The following is an 18,340-nucleotide window of genomic DNA, read 5'->3' as shown; positions in this document are numbered from 1 at the left end:
AACAAACTAGCTGGAAGAAGCTGATGAAGTCCCAGAGAGGTTATTTCGTTTGGGAGTTGAAGTGAAAGCATCCTAAATTGGCATTTGGCAGCAAACAAGAATGGTTTGCAGGAAATAATATTCTTCATTTCCCTAAATGCCAGTCACCTCCGGGATTTAGTCTGAAGTCCCTACTTTTATCTTACTCCGTGAGCAAGGCCCGCCTCTTCCCTATTCTAGGGCACAATAATGAAGCTATGTATTATTCATTACGCCTTAAGGGAACTCAGACTAGTAACACAAGCAATCATTAGTTTCCCCATTTCAGGATTCTTCCCAATAAAGTCTATAATTACCTGTGTTGCTGCTGAACCAGGTAAGGTAGGAAAAATGGCCACTATAAAGCTGAAAATTATGATGCTCTTTGAGAAGACACATAAAGCACCCACCTATTTTATCAACTGATTTTTCAAAGCCTCTCTAGATGTTCAGTGACTTTCTTAAAAGAGTAATTCGCTCTCATCCAAAAAAAAAAAGAAAAAAAAAAAAAGTTTCCAGCCCTTCTGGTTGCAAAGATAGGCTCTTTTACTGTAAATCAATGTGTTGCTGTCTTGTTCGCTCTGCTGAGAGAAAGATGGACACAGCACAGAACCAATGTTGCTGCTTTCTCTCCTCGTTTGTCTTGTGGATCTGTTGCCAGTGCAGCCAAGCCTTAACCATTTGCAGCTCCCCTTGGCTGCATTGTTACAGGGGCACTGATTATAGCCACTTCGAGACCCAGAATGAGCTTATCTTTTTTCTTTTCCCCCTGCACATCTGGCGCAAAAGATTGGATTAATTCTAGTTCTCAGTTTATGGCTCTCTGCCTTTATTTGTCTGTACCAACCCCTTTCTTGTTATTTTAGTTACATTTTAATGTATTTATTTCCTTCTGGCGCCATTACCCTCACCTTTTCCCCATCCCTAGCCATGACAGTACACAAACATTCTTATATGTCACACAGCGTTCTGTTTCAATGTGTTCTTGTAAAACATGCGCTGTTATGTTGCGTGCAGATGATATTGCAATAAAGATCTCACTCTGTTTCTTATTTTTTTTACTCAGAATTATGCTTTTAAGATCTTTCCATGTTGTTGTTTGCACATTCATTCATTGCTTCTACTGCTGTTTTGTATTCTACTGGTGGCAGCTAGTTCCTATCGAAGGATCCATTAATTGACTCCAATTCCCTGTCAACACAAGATAGGTTGCAATAATCATGCTTTTACACTTTGTTCTGCATCAGAATATATTTAGAATAAATTCCTTAGTATGATAATGCCATTTCATAACGAGGTATATATATAACTTATCAGTAATCTAACTCATCAAAGATTCTGTGCATTTTTATTAGTTAATTATTTGATGTTTTATAGTTTTTGTTGCTGTTGTGAATGATGTAATTTGAAATCTATTTTGTAGGTTATGAAATGTACAGAGAAATGTTATTGGTTTTGTTGGTTTATATTCAGTTACTTGGCTGTGCTCTTATTTCTAATAATTTGTTGATTTTTTTTTTCATCTAAAAATAATGACAGTTTTACTAGCTTATGTCTTTCCTTACATCTTACTTATTTTCTTTTTCTTTTAGTGCCAGCTAGAATTCCCAATACTATGTCAAAGAGTAGTGCTGAAAGAGATATTTTTATCTTTTTCAGTCTTAATCTGTATTAAAAATATTTATAATGGTTTTGTTATAAAATCTTTACTAAGTTAGGGAAATTCCATGTTATTCTTTAGTTTTCATGGGTTTGTGTTTTCTTTATATATTATTATAAATTAGGGTTGAATTTTATCAGATGCATTTTCTGCATCTACTGTGATTAATATGTTATTTTTCCCCTTGGTTATTACTGTAGCAAATAAAACATTTTGCTGTTGAACTATCCTTGCACTTTTTCAATAATTAATCTTGATCATAATGTATTTAAAATGTTTCTTATAAAATCATAATTTTATTTAACATGTTTGCATTTGCATTTAAGTAAAGTAAGGCTATGATTTTATCTTCTTTGGTTGTCTTAGTTGGTTTTAGAATCAAGATTTCATCAGACTCAAAATTAGTGAGGTAATTCTCTCTTTTTTTCCCTTCTAACTTCTGGAATAATTTGTATATGATAAGTATGCCTTAAAATGTTGGCAGAATTATCTATAAAATAATAAGGGCTTAGGATTTTTTGTGGGGGTATATCATTGCCTTTCATTTGACTTTATTTAATGTTTGTTGGTTTATTCAATTTTGCTATTTCCCCTTGCTTTAATTTTTTGGCTTTTTTATTTTTATAGTAATTTATCCACTTAATCTTCTTTTAAAAATATCATTGTTTATATTATTCTCTTAATAGTTTGACCATTTCACAACTTTTAGTCTATACTTTTACTTGTAATTTCTTTTAATTTTGACCGGTTTTTCCAAAAGTTTATTAAAGTTTCAAAGCACTAATTAGTGATTTTTTAAATACTCTTTTGCTGTCTGTTCTCTATTTTATTTATCTCATCGGCCTCTTTGTTATTTCCCTTCTTTTGTTTGTTTGAGTTTGCTCCTTTAATGTTTCTTTTATTTATTTTTCTTACATATTTACTGATAAATTTATTTGAAGTTGAGCTTTTGTTCTAATTATTGCTTTCACGAATTTTTGTCTCATAGTTTTTGTCTTTTAGCATTTTCATTACTATTCAGTTCTGAGCACTTTTTAGTTTCTTTTATAATTTCCCTTTTACTCCAATGGTAATTAAGTAAAATATTATTTAATTCTACATCATATAGTTTTGTTATTTATTTATTTATTTAATCCTCACCTGAGGATATTTTTTCTATTTATCTTCAGATAGAGAGAGAGGGAGTGAAAGAAGGAGAGAGAGAAACATCAGTGTGAGACGGACACATCGACTGGTTGCCTCTGGCATGACCCAGACCAAGGCCAGAGACGATCCGCAACTGAGGTACATGCCCTTGGCTGGAATTGAACTCGGGACTCATTGGTCTGCGTGCTGACAATCTACCGCTAAGCCAAATCAGCCAGGGCTTGTTATTTATTTTTAATATTAAATTAATGATCCCTTGGGGGGAAATGAAGCTTTCTCTGTAGCTTAACACACAAACTTTAAAATTTGATTATTTATGCATGCGCATAATATGTGGTTTTAAAAAAATCCTCACCCAAAAATATATTTCTTGATTTTAGAGAGAGAGGAAGGGAGAGAGAGTGAAACATCAATGTGAGAGAGAAACATTGATCAGTTGGTTCCCAAATGCACCCTGACTGGGGATCGAACCCACAACTGAAAATATGTGCCCTGACTGGGAATTGAACTTGCAAACGTTTTGGGACAACACTCCAACCAACTGAGCCACCCAGCTGAGGCTATTTTTTTCTTTTGATTGTACAATTTTATATTATCTAATAGCTTGGCTTATTAATTAATTTATTCAAATATTTGATACTATTGTTTATTTTTTATCTCTTTGATCTATGGATTTTAAAGATATCAAAATCTAAATGTGTAATTAATACAATTTATCAGTTTCTCCCTACAATTCTGTCGGTTGTTTCTTATACAATTTAAAATTATACTACGTACATGTATGCTTATAAGGGTTATATCTTCCTGCTCTGTTGTTCCCTTTACCTGTTTATGGCCTCTCTTTGTGCCTCTTATACTACTTTTTCTTTTTTTATCTATTAAGGTTCCTACACAAGAGCTTTTTGGTCTATACTTACATGACATATTCTTTTCCAAATCTGATTTTCAACCTTTCTTTACCTTTCCAATTTCAATGTGTCTCTTGCGGGAAACATACTTTAGAACCTGAAGAAAACAAACCTATTCTCTGTCTTTCAATGAGTAATCATGACCACTTTACATTTAATAATTTAGTCTTAAGATATATTTTTGCAATTTTGTCCCTATTTTCTACATTTTTTCTTCTTTTCTGTTTTTCATTGGGTCAATCAAAATTTTTTTAGTTTAAATTATACATTGATCTTTTTTTGTAGTTGCCCTTAATTTAACCCCCACATTCATGATTATTCACACATGTCAGTTCTTTAAACTTATGAATGCTTTTATATCCTCCTCCATAAAACATGTATTTTAGCATATTCTCTTGTCCATTTGGTTTCTGCCTACTCATGATATTTTCCAGAATATTGATTCTGAGTATTTAAAAATTTATGTTATGTTTCTTAATCTTAGCTTTCTTTGACAATCATGTTTATATGGAATTTGATGGTATTTTATCACCCGTATTTCCTATATTTCTTATAACCACCTCCAGCATTCATTACCCTTCTTATTTCGTAATTTCTTCTAAGAGAATTTTTAAAATGGGTTGTTTTGTGACAAATCATTTGAAAACTTATTTGCCAGAATAGGTTTTATTATAGCTCCCATTTAAATGAAAATTTGGCTGCACATCTAGTTCTAGGATTATGATTATTTTACCCTAAATTTTACTACATTGTCTTTTTAACCTAGAATTTTTGTTGAATGTATGGTGTCAGTATGATTCTTGTTCATTTTAGATAATCTCTCTCATTTGCACTTTTAAAATTTTCACTTTGATATTCTTTAATATCACTGTACTGTTTCTGAGTATGGGGTTTTCTTTTGGAATTTTCAGCACTTTCAAACTCAGGTCTTTCATCCTTCTTTAATTTGGGGAATTTATTAAAATATTTCATTCTATTCATTCTTTTATTCTCCTTCTGGGCAATCTAATTTCTGGATTAGGCAATTCCATGTATATCTTACATTTTCTTTTTTAGTAGTTTATTGATTTTTAGAGAAGAGGAGGAATAAGGAGAGAGAGAGAAACATTGCTGTAAGAGCATTAACATTGATTGGTTACCTCCTGCATTTCCCATACCAGAGACTGAGCTCACAACTTGAGCATGGGTCCTGACCAGGAATTGAACTGGCAACCTTTTTGTGCATGGGATGATGGCCAACCAACCAGAGAGCCATGTATATCTTCCATGCCTCTTTTTATTTTCTCTCTGTTTTTCCTTTCTTCCTGCCATCAGGGATAGCTTACCAATTTGCTATTCCAGTTGGATAATTTGTTCTACCTGTACTTTCCCCCACCATTGTGTTCTGTAATTTTTCTATTCTATTTTTTACACTTAACACTACCACAGGTTTTTTTAAATAACTTTTTACTGTTTCATATATTATATGTAAATAAATAAAATGTTATATTTAAATAATATATATTACATATAAATACATAATATATATTATATATAAATATATGTCTAATATCTTCCCTTATCTTTATTTTTATCCTCACTCAAAGATATATTTTACTGAGTTTAGAGAGAGGAGAAGGGAGCTAGAGAGAGAAACATCAATACAAGAGAGACATTCATTCATTGCCTCTCATTACGTGCTCTATCTGGGGATTGAACCCATGACCCAGACATGTGCTCTGACTGGGAATTGAACCCATGACCCTTTGGTGTATGGGACAATGCTCCAACCAACTGAACCACACCAGCCAGTACTTTCTTTATCTTTTGAGTATATTGATCATACTTCAGTATATTTGTCCTTGTCTGTTTGAGGAGAGGGAGGGGATGAGCTTTAGCAAAGAGAAATTCAAGTATCACAGAACTACTGTTGAAGAGGATTGGTGAACATTTGCTTCATTCCAAACATACATGGAGACATTTGGTCCATACCGTAAAGTCCTTGATATTTAGTCTTATCAAAAACATCCACACTTAGAAAATGTCCCTGGGTTCAAATAGCCCATGATGCATATATACATTTGATTTATAAGATTAATATATAAAAGGATAGTTTCATATTTTATTGGTCCAATAATTGTATTGTGCCTGTATTTTCAATAGTAACCCTTCCTGCCTCAGTGAACCAAATATCAAGACCTTCTGGAGTGGACCAGATGTCTCAGTGGATGTTTTGGACAGGACCAAATGTCCTGCCAGGCTGAAGAGTCTGCTTACTAATTTTTGGTCAGGCAATGACTCTACAAATTAAGCAGAATATAAAAGAGGCAGTATCCTCAGGTTGTTCTACCAAATCTGGATTGCAGGTGGCGGGGAGGGTGGGTTTGGGTAGATCAGGATTTAGTCGTGAAAGTATGAGGGTAGCTGATCATCCTGCGCCATTTTTGATCAGCTGTACATCCCAGTGGGGTTCCTGAGCTGCCCAGATACTCCACCACCAGTGATTTCCCCCCCCGGTAGCAAGGCAGATAGATACCAGAGCAGAAAAGTAAATAAAATATGTAATTTCATATAATGAGATGAGCCTCAGAGAAAGTAAACTATGAAAGAACTTTAGAAACGATGATCATCAGAAAGCCTCTCTGAGAAGGTGACATTTAAAATGAAGCCACAACGCAGAGAAAAAGCCAAACTGTGACTCTCTTGAAGGAATGTGTTCCAGGCTGAAGGAAGAACAAATATGAAGTCCCTGAAATGAAAAGAAACTTCACATATTTAATGGTAGTTGGAGCACATAGACAGTGAGCAGGAAATTTTGTAGATGAGTATTAGAGTTCTTTGGGAGCAAGACTAGGTACGGTTTTAAACGTTAGGGCATAGAGTTTTAGTTTTCTTCAAAGTACAACTGGAACCATTGAAGGGTTCTAGGTCTTGGCAAGTCATGATTGTATCTGAAGTAGGATGGTTTCAGTGGAGATGGGAAAAGGCAGTGGTTTACAATGTAACTGGCGGATGTAGTTGCTGACATAAAATATTCATTTGCATCATCTTTCATGATTCTTTTTCGACTTCATTTTGTCCTGGAAAATTAAATCAATGTCTTCAGCATTTCAGAATGCTGATGTTTAATCTAGATGTTCTTTCATTATTGTCTACCTGTCAATCTTTGTCTTTCTAAAATCTTTATATATCAAATCAATCTGATGATAAATGATTTACATTGGATTCTCAATTGTTCTCAACTTACTGTATGCATTCAGGCACAGGACATACATATTTTAAGCAGGTAAAGGACTAAATTTCTTCAAGTTTAGAGGCTCTTCCCTCATTCTTTGTGGAACTCCTTCTGGTTCTCATTATTCATCAATCCTAAACCACCTTTCTCGAGTCTACTTCCCCTCAAAAAATGGACATAATGCCTTTTTCACAGCTCAAATCATAAGACAGATTTTATATTATAAGAGCGTTCTGATGCCAAAGTGCATAATTAAATGTGCATCAGACATCATTACTTCCAAAGTCAGAAACCACACTCTGTCACAGAGACTCCCCTAAGGGTAATTTCTCAAGATCTGTGGGTTGGTTAATGATAAGGGTTATTTTCCAGAATGAGTAAAATTAAATGGCCATTCTGATGTCCTTTCCAAAAGAGTCATGTTCCATTATGGTGGTGTGCTATTTCTACTTTTTTTTTTTTTTTTTTTAATCCTCACTTGAGGATATTTCTTCCATTTTTTGTTCAGATAGAGTGGGAGGGAGAGAGAGGAAGAGAGAGAGAGAGAAACATTGACATGAAAGGGACACATTGAGTGGCTGCCACTCACACGACCCAACCAGGGCCGGGGGTAAAATGCAACCGAGGTACATGCCCCTAGCGGAAACCGAACCTGGTCTCTCTGGACCACAGGTCGATGCTCTAACTGCTGAGCCAAACTGGCCAGGGCTATTTCTACTATTAATAGCTAGCAACTTTTAAATGCAGCCATTTTGCTAAAATAATTTCAAGTTTGTACTGAGCACCATAGTATATAATATATGGGACCATCCTTTGTATACTGTTTTATCTTCTGCTTTTTAAAAACATAATGTGTTGAATTTTGAAATTCCAACGAATATTTCTTAAAATATGATTTTAAATAATAACAATAATAATAGCTTTTGGCCTTCATTTACTTCTCACAATTTTATGATGTAGATATTGTTACTATATCCAGTGCTACATGGTCAAAATAGCCAAAGTAGGTAACATTTACAAAGTGCTTACAATGTGCGAGCCACTATGATGATTGCTTAATATAAATGATTTATTTATATTTTCCCCGATAATTCTATGCATTTGTCCTATTTGTTAAATGAGAAAACTACTTATAGATGCAAAGTAACTTGACCAAACTAATTAGTGGAGCCAGAATTCCCACCCAGAGTTTTCAAAAGGAGTCTTTAAAAATGCTATAGTTAATGGTACTGGATTTCTCCTATCATTTTAATGTACCACTACCAGGAGATCTAATCCTAACCAGAAGGCAATATCTAATTCGCTATCTGGTAGCTGAAGGGTTCTGGAATATATATATAAATCAATGTTGTCAATCTAAACAATAGGCAGAGTGATTTTCTGGTTATTCTGCATTTGTCTGTCTTCTTCCCTTCCCCTCTCTGTGCCTAGGGGTTGCTCACCTGTTTTTTAATTGGGGTTGACCAAGGGGAGAAATCACTATATTATGGGGAAAGAAGAGAAGAACATCAAGACATTTGTGCCCTCTCCCTTCCTTGCTGCCAGGTCTCTGGCAATAACCCTGTCCTCTACACTAGAGCTACTGCCCTGGGGGCTGCTCCAAGGTCTTTCTGACTCATCTCAGGAAATGCCTGTCCCGTGTCTTTGCAGCCCAGAGAGGTGGCTTCCCACTGCGGCTAGGCTCCGAAAGTCTCAGCATCCCCTCCGTTTTCATTCTGCTCACCGCTTCTGTAAGTTGCAGTCTATTTATTAGAGTCTCTTTCTAGGAAACCTCAAGGATGAGTTCTTTTTCCTATCAGAGCTTTAACTAATTTTTTAAAAAGGCAATTTAGATGAATCAATAGATTCCAATTTCTAGTAACAGAGATGATGAAGCCAGGCTGTTTTGACCATGGTGTTTGGAAAGTTAAGATGGCAAGATAAGAATATTTGGTTGTGCCGAGAGAACAAGGGAAACAGCCAGGTATTCCGAGGACTCGCTAATCAGCAAAGGTGCCCATAGGAGCTTCAGTTTCACCAGGAACTGTCGGTCAGGGTCCAGCCACTATAAAAATATGGGACCAAGAAAGTGAAAATATTGAGTAATAAAGATGCTGGGAGACTCCATGGAGACATTCCTGCTCTTTGAGCCAGAGGAAGTGATGGATCTTGCAATATAGTTGGGAGAGATGAGTTATGGAATTAGAGATTCTACTTCACCCCCCAGGCTAGCAGGCCCCAAACCCTCTGTTACATGTTACATGTTAATGCAGCACTATATTGTGTTGCTGTGGTAGGAAAACGAAATTGCCCTTTTCATTTGAACTCTCAGGAGAACTTCATCTAACCTTTATTAGGGCTTTCTCTCTAGGCAACAAGTTTGGGAATTCATATCATTTTGTTTTGAACAAGGTTTCTGTGATAATTGACTGTTTTCTTTTCCACTTGAGTTTAATTTCTATATTCCCTCCTAGGCGTGTGCAACAAAACAAAACTGTTTAGTTGAGTCCTGAAGTGCCGTGAATATACTAAGCTCTTTGATTCCTATGTGATTTGCTTAAATGTAGGGAAACGTCCTGGTTCCTCCCTATCCCCCCAGGCCATCTGTCTAGCTGATGCCTACATCCTTTCAAGACATTCTTCAGTGACTAATTCTGGCATGAAGTCATTCCTGAATGACTCCCCCTGTCCAACCTCCCCAGGTAAAGTTCCATTTCTGTTGCTGTTGCTAGCCACTGTGCAAAGCCCCTGTAAGGGAAGAAAACTACCTCTACCCATTTTAGGTTTTCAGCTGGGACGTTTGAGCGACAAGACAGATTAACAAGGCACAAAATACACCAGTTTATTAACACGCGGCACACAGCACACAGGAGAAACCTAAAAAAAGGAACTCAAAATGGCAGCTTAGAATTCAGTTTATATAACATCTTCAACAAGGGGCGATAAATTTGCAGAGACATGACAGGACGAAGGAAGGCAGCTCAGACTTCCAAGGGTGGCCCACTGTGGGAAGGTAAACTCATGGGAGGAAACTAGCGGCGTAAGAATGTTTGCCTATTTCTTTGGTGTCCACTCTGGGCTGATAAAAGCCTTGCTGTCCTCAGTTAAAGGAGAATTTATATTCTGCCTTTAGGCAGAAAAGGGGAAGCTTTTCCTGTGCTTGCTGCTTTTTAATTGCCTTCAGCTCAAAATAATTTTTATGTCAAAGCATGTTCGGAGCAACATATACTGATTTCCTTCACCTTTTTCACAACTTTATTTTTAAAGAACAGTCTCTCTCATCGACCAGGCTGTAAGGTCCTTGAAGATAGGTTTCTGTCTCATTTATTTCTTTAACATCTTATAGTACTTAATAAAAATATGTGTTTAGTAACAATTATTTTTTTCTCAATACATGGCTTTTATTGCATCTTTAAAATAGCGCAACTAAGTCTGAAGATTCATTTGCTGCCTCTATAGCTGGACAACTTAGATCTTATTCTACAGCCTGCTGAACTGTCCCCTTTTCAGAAACATAGATATCATCCAGACATTTTCTGATACCTTGCTTTTAACTGCTGTGGCTTACTGAATCAAAGCAGCCAAATTTCATACAAGTTCAGTGTCATTTCCTTCAAGAATCAAATGATCTCTCTGGGCTTGAGATACTGAACAAGCAACGCTGGACCTCACCCAAACCCTGTGGATATCTTTTTCACCCAAGTCTGATTTCAACAAGGGAAACATTCTCCTGAATAAGGACTTGATGGGGAAGTGAGCGTGCACAGAGCTTATCTCGTAACGGAAGCCCAGTGAGACACCCTTGATCATGTTCTGTACATGACTGCACATGGTGTGAATGCTGGCTGGTTCCCTTTAATTCCCCACCATTTGTCAACCCCAAACTTCTTCTATTTCTGTCCAAGGAGACTGAGTTCTACACTGATGTGATTGAAGTCCCTCCGCAGGGTGCCTCTGGGGCCCTTCACAACAACTGTGTGTCCTTCCGGAGTGATGTCGACCTTTTCTGGAATGTCAAACATCTGATTGCTCAGAATGGTCTTCATTCTTGATGTTGTTATGTAATGATTCTTGAGTGGATACATAAATATATTTCTAATCCAACATATGATATGAAAAACAAGTAGGTGTTTCGTCCAGCTTTTCTAGAATTTATCGTTATGTCCTTTTTAATACTATAGAGAAAACATAAAAATAATTGAGGCAGAGACTTTTCATTGCCCACCACTATTCGTTTCCTCCTTGCTCCTTATCCTCGGTTTTAGAGGGAAGCAGTGTGTTACCTTGAAGCTAAGTGTGGTCATGTTTTTCAGACCTAGCTAAAATGATATAAGTGGAGGTCTGCATGGGAAAATGGGGCTTTCCACACACGTGCACACACACACACACACACACACACACACACACACACAAACAAGTTGGTGTACATTTTTGCCACTTTGTCTGCATCCCTCCTTCTTCATTACACATAGATGTGAGGCTTAGATGTATATCAGCCTCTCTACTATCTACATCCACAGACAGCAGTAGCCTGGGTCGTTGTGTGTCAGTCCTACATGGCTTTCAATTTTATTCCTAGTGATAGAAGATTTGTTTAAATCCTTACTTGTCTGAGCCACTCTTTGTCACATTTCTTAAATATGCAGCTGAATAAAATCCTGACCAATTCAACAATGTAACTCTCCTGGTAACTTTCATTAACTTTTCGCTGGTCATTGATTCTTCTGTGGACAGGGAAATGGCTGTGGGCCAAGATGCTGGAGGTTAACACAGATTCCCAGTTATTCTAAAATAATTTCAAGTGTTGATTCAGTGCCCCCCCTTCTTTTAAAAATTATACCTTAATGATCTGATTGCTTTTTCAGATAAACTTTATGTATCGGCCCCTCTAGTAAGTGATGACAACTTTAGCAGAATGAAATAAGTGTGACCTTAAGAAATAAAATTCTAGTCTACAACTGCTGTTGGAAAAGAAGTGCTCTGTATAACTATAAGAAAATTAAATCTACCCTGTGGCAAACATTCTCTAGTGTTGAATGGATCACTTTTAAATAACTTCACATACTTAGGAAATGTATTTCGTTACCTAGATTTTAGATAGAATGGGCCATCCTGGCCTTCACGTTGGTGGTTATAATGCATAGCTTCAGTTCCCAACAGGGATGTTACTGAGACTACCCTATGGCTATGGGGCTATTATGACAACGTATCCTCTGAAAATGAGTCAGGGAAAAGACACACTGTCCTGTTCCCCAGCGTGGAGGTTTATGGTCTCTGGCAAGCACTTTGCCTAGAGCCTACCCAAAGAAGCATTTTTAGGGAAAAACTAGTTTTCCCTGGAGGAACTCCTGCAGCCGACTTCTTTGAAGAAGTAAGGGGGTCTTCCCTTGGTGAGAAAAATTCATAACTGATTGACATCTGTCCCCCTTTTTTTGGGCCAGTATTCAGGCTTATGCTTAGGGATCTACCAGCATCCTAGTCCCTTGTCATTGAAGTAACCTAAGATAATTTGCTCAAATAGATTACTCCGGTGCCTCGAGTGTTTATTTATACAATTAGAAAGCGCTCTTTAGGCAGGCTAGCTCCCAGCTTTGCATGGGAGCTCGCTCTCACTCCGGTGTTCTGTGCTGATGGACCTTGCAGAGGGGTGGCTCCCTCTGCTTCTCTCATCTTTCGCCTCCTAACTACTCTCCATATTGTGTAACGCCAGCAGTCGACGGGGCTGAAATTTAATTTGGGTTGGAAAACTCGAGTCAAAGGGAAGTGTTCTCACTTCATTCATTTAGAAATTCTCAGTTCAGTCTCGCTTGGGTAACTTTGAAGAAGCAGGCTACATATTTGAATCATTAACCTTGGCTGAGATGTCCTTTCGCACAAAGCCCCGATTTCTAACAAAGATAAACAAGAAATAGTCGCATAAAAGCGCTCACGATGATTGTGGTAAAACGGAAAGCAAAGGCGTTTTCCAGTGAATCACTGAAACAGTCAGTGTGGGTTGCGTAGAGCAGGCCCGACCCCTCCGTCCCCTTGTCTACCAGAAGTCAATTTGGTTACAGTATTCCGCCCTTCTTCATGGAGTGCACACACATCGGGGCTAGTTCTTCCTTTTCCAGGAACTTTTTGATGCCAGAAAAAAGTAGTTCAGTTTGGCCCCGTGAGACACGAAGAAAGGTTTTCTAGGGGATTCTGGACTGGTCTTCCTCTTTTTTCAAGGTTAGCCTTACTGTGTAAGCTCGTTTGAATTAGGTTTTCCATTATTTGCTGCTGAAGGGATTCTAACTGATAAAGTCACTGCTTATTTAAAAAAAAAAATTGCAATAAATTTCTTTCTGAATATAGCTGCAGGAAGCACTTTTTACCCTGTTATTTTTCTCCTTTTTTTCTGAGAATAAGAGCTATGTAACTTATGTGGTTTATTTTGACCTCTAAGTAGATTGCATCCAATTTTATATGTAAGGACAGTATGTTAACATCTGGTACAAGAATATATTTTTTATTCTTCATCGTGGAACTGTTCAATTATTTATTTTATTTTCATGATAATTTCTGTATTTATTTGTAATCCACATTTGTGGAATAATAAAAATTATATATAATCTTAAATAGATTTAATATGTGAGAGGTAATTCCAATTAAAGCATTTCATTTCTTCTCTAAGTAGTTTTTAAACTTTTTAATTGGCTGCGGATCCTGTTCTGTAAAGAAAATGTTATACTAGTACAATGAAGTAGAATCATTCTGGTTGAAGCTTGGATAACTGGCCTGGAGTCTCACTCAGCCCCACACCATACCTCCCTACTTACAAAATTCAATCCTTCTGGAAATTCTTTAGGACTTCTGGAAAATCCTTAAATACTCTGTTTCTTTCCTCAGTGCTGATACACCATTTCCCAAAGGTATTAGACCATAATCAAATTCTATGAATGAACTTTGAGTGTTCATCCTAAAATCATTACAGATGATCCTTATACAAGTGTACCCTTAAATGGCCATACTATTCATTTACCAAATAAAGAGAATCAATCAGACTCAGTGGTGTAGTTCAAATGGATGTAGAGTCTCTGCTGTCAATGCACTAAAACAACAGCTCTGACTAGAACTAGATTGAGCACAGAGGTGAGTGCTCCCATAGAGATCATAAACAAAGTACATGCTCAGAAATCTAGCTTTTATTCCTTTACTGTGCTCTATCACTTCACCCTGTAGATATCAACATTTTTTGAAATGTTATGGTTTATTCTTATAGTCTTTGCTTTTGTTAAAATATAAGCATGAGAATCAACACACACATATATTTATATGAATGCAATTATCTGTGCACCTGTATATCTCTTTCTTAGGTAAGTGTTTATATGCTGGCCTACTTGAGATACTTTCCTCTGCTTTATTCCCTTCACCTAACAAGGTATTCTAGAGTTTATTTCATAGAAGTGTATAAATATTCTTTATTCTTTTTAACATCTACATGATTCTCTATTGTATGGGTGTTTATTCAATCATTCCTGTAATGATGGACATTTATTTTGTTTCAAGTTTTTTGTTTTCACAAATAGTCTCATAATGACTTTATATATACATGATGCATATGTACTTTGTATGTACCTCCTTTTTAGAAGTCCCAGTGCGTTTTTGAGATAGAAGTAAAATTTCTGAGTCATAGGATAAATGCATGTGGATTTTGTTAGGTATTGCCAAGTTCCCCTCCATGTGTCACATGTCTTTCTGCACTTGCAGCAGCAATGTATGAGTGTGCCCGTTTTCCTACAGCCTTTCCAAGAGAATGTGTGTTCAAGTTCTGGATATTTACCAATATAATATTTGAAAATAGTAACTTGGTATAGTTTTAATCTGCATTTTTCTTTTTATGAGCAACTTTGAACACAATTTTGTATGGTTAAAAGACATTGCTTTCACTGTAAATTGTTTATTTCTCTAGCTCAGTTTTCAAGAGAGTTTTTGGTGCTTTTCTTGTATGTTTTTAGAAGATTTTTATGTATTAGGAATATTAGCTCTGTATGTGATGTAAGTTGCAAATATTTTCCCAAGCAAATCATTGCTTTTTCTTTTGCTTATTTTTTCCTTTGTCATGTGTTTTTAAAAATTTATGTAATAAAATGTACCTTTTCTCATCTCTGTATTTTGTGCCAAACTAGGAAACATTTCCTCACAACAGGCATACAGAGGAATTCACCCAGGTTTCCTTGTACTACTTGAATGGCTTCATTTCTACAATAACATCTCTGATTCATTTGATATTTATCCAGGTACTTTTTTCACCACTTTTTTAAAAAGTGTGTTTTTTTTTTCTCATTGTAAATGCTGCCTTTATTGTAGACAAAGTTTACTTACATAATTAGGTTCATTTCTAAGTTTTCTGTTCTATTGGATGTGTTCACTAATAACAGACATTTTTTTCATACACACTAATATTTTTTAAAATAATATTTAATAAAATGAGTCCTCTCATTGTCTTTCTTGTCTGCTGTGTTTCTATTTCTCCTTGCATCTTTTATTGCAATCCTCACCGAAGGCTATTCTTCTGTTCATCATCAGATAGAGTGGGAGGGAGGAAGAGAGAGAGAAAAACAATGATGTGAGAGAGACACACCACTGGCTGCCTCCCGCATGACCTGACCAGGGCCGGGGACAAACCGCAACCAAGGTACGTGCCCTCAACTCGAATCAAACCCATGATTCATTGGTCCTTGGGCTGATACTCCAACTGCTGAACTAAGCCAGCCAGGGTCATCCTGCATTTTATACAACCCTGCTTTGTGAGCAATGCTTCTGTGGCATTGGATGGATAAACAGTGATTAAAATTATTGCGATTTATACTCTTTGTCACCATAAAGTGGCCTTCTTTGTTTTAATGCATTTATTTTATTCTGAATTCAATCTTATCAAATATCAAAACTGTGACCCTGTTATCTTTTTATTTGCATTTGTCTGGTATGTTTTTGTTAATCCTTAAACCAAAGGATCAAACAAGGCTTTTAAAAAATCACTTTCTTTAAAGTATATAGTTTTGATTTATCAGCTGATCTAAAATGTTCCTTTTATTATAAAAAATATATATGTACACTTATATAATTTATTGCACATTATGTGTATATGTATCTGCTCATTAGCATGCTTACATAGTGACATTATATACAGAAGAATCTGTAGAAACAATAAATCGCATGAACATTCTATAGATCCCATATTAATGGCTAGATGAATACTTTCTGAATATAGAAAAAAATTTAGGGCTTTTCAAAAGTGATTGTACTGTAATCACTTGGCCAAAAAAAAGAAAAAAGAAAAAATCTAGTAATGTAATGTTGATTTTCTACTTTGAGCTAAAATAGAGAATGGGATTACTGTATTCTACTGAAGTTCATAGAGAAGACTTTCTGTGTTTCTTATGAAAATTAAATCAATGAATCACAAAGTATTGCTAAATAATTAATATCTACCAAAATTTGTGCTTAAAATATGTATTCTACAAATCATCAATTACAATGTTCATAAGGGTTTAGCTGTTATAAAATATGTGGTCCTTTATTTATTGTGTAGCAAGTCATGTTTCTATAACATACCTCAAAATATAAGTTAATCAGAGGTTTTGGCAATAATCTAATGTTTTATGTCCATTTCAGTGTGAAAAATGGCTAGAGCAAGCAAATGATCTCTGTAGTTATCTACAAGTTTCAGAGATCTCATATCTATATGAGAGAGAGACAGACAGACAGAGATAAGTTACACTCATGGCCAAGTAGTAAAATTTCTGCCTGTTCTTCCCACACTTTTGATCAGGAAGTGTCAAAGAATCTATGTCTCAGGGAACTGAAGATATGATTTCAGCTTATAACTGTTATAAGAACAGCCACTATTATTCCTATCAAAAGCCGGGATGTATGAAATTCCTCCAACTGCTAATCTGCAAGACAGAGGGCAGAGGTGACTATACTGAGAGCCAAGATAGTAGAACAAAATATGTCCTCAAAACAGAGTAAGCAAAGAATTATCAGGGTTCACAAATGTCTAAAAGAATCTCTTCATAGATGTAGTAAAAATAGAAGAAAAAGCATTACTTAATGATGATTATTGGCACACATTCTACTTGACATTCATTCACTCATTTAATCCTCACACCTTCAAGTAGGCCCTATTACAGGCCTTATTTTACTGATGAGAAAATTAAGGGGTAAGAATTTAATTGACTTGTACAGAGATACAAACTAGTAGATACTTAGCAGAGCTGCGATTTGAACAAAGGTCTTTCAATACTGGGTACAAATATAAAGTGATGTGGCATCAATTCAAATACTACTGAAAGTCTCCAGTAAAAATGACATTTTGGGTGAACCAAGCCAGGGTACAAAATAATCAATGTCATTTGTAAATTTAGTTTTTATTTTAGAGAGCTGTAGATAAATAATATAATTTTTAGTAAGACATGCGTTTAAACAAAATTTCTTTCTTTTTTTTTAAAAATCCTCACCCGAGGACATTTTTGCATTTTATCTTCAGATAGAGCAGGAGGGAGAGAGGAAGGAAGCGCAAGAGAAACATTGATGTGAAAGAGACACATCGTCTGGTCGCCACCCACACAACCCCAGCCGGGGCGGGACAAGCTGTCACCGAGGTACGTGCCCTTAGAGGGAACAGAACCCGGACTCTCTGGTTCCAGGGCCGACGCTCTAACCGCTGAGCCAAACCGGCCAGGGCTAAACAAAATTTCTTTATAACCGAACATGAAACACGAAAAACAAAAAGAAGAAAAAGATCATTAACTATGCCATAAAAATCCCTTCACCAAACAACAAAAATTGAGATCACATTCAAAGACCACAATAGAATTGGTAATAACAAAATTTTAAAAAGAAAAAAAAGATATAGACATTTGATAGTTTCTAAATAATTACTGTATTAGAGAAACATCTAAAACAATATCAGATTATATAGAACGCAAAGGAAAAGATACTAGTACTCATTAACATTCCAATTTAATCTTTACTGCTTTAAAATTTAAACAAGAAATGGAGAAAAATGTATTAATTAAGCAAAAACATTTAGGAAAGAAAGTTAAAGAAAAAAACAAAATGAGAATCAATAAAGATAATAACATATAATAACATAAGTCAGTGAATCAAAATACAAAAAAAGCAGAAAATAATAAAGTTCTTATAGCTTGAAAAAAATGCAGAGAAAATTCACTAGAATTCACCCAGATATATAAAATAAGGAATAGTAAGGGAAACTAGCAAACAATAAAATATTTTTAAAAAGCTTTTGATATTTAAAAAATATAAGTGAAATGTTTTTTTTTTTTCTTTATTAGGATATAAAAATCCTACCTAAAAAAAAATGAAAGACAATAAAAATTTTTAAGAAAATAATTAAATTGTTTACTATTTCAAAATTTCAAG

This window comes from Molossus molossus, unplaced genomic scaffold (genome assembly GCF_014108415.1).
Source record: "Molossus molossus isolate mMolMol1 unplaced genomic scaffold, mMolMol1.p scaffold_m16_p_9, whole genome shotgun sequence".
NCBI classification, from domain to species: Eukaryota; Metazoa; Chordata; class Mammalia; order Chiroptera; family Molossidae; genus Molossus; species Molossus molossus.
Note: the sequence above shows the minus strand (reverse complement) of the source record.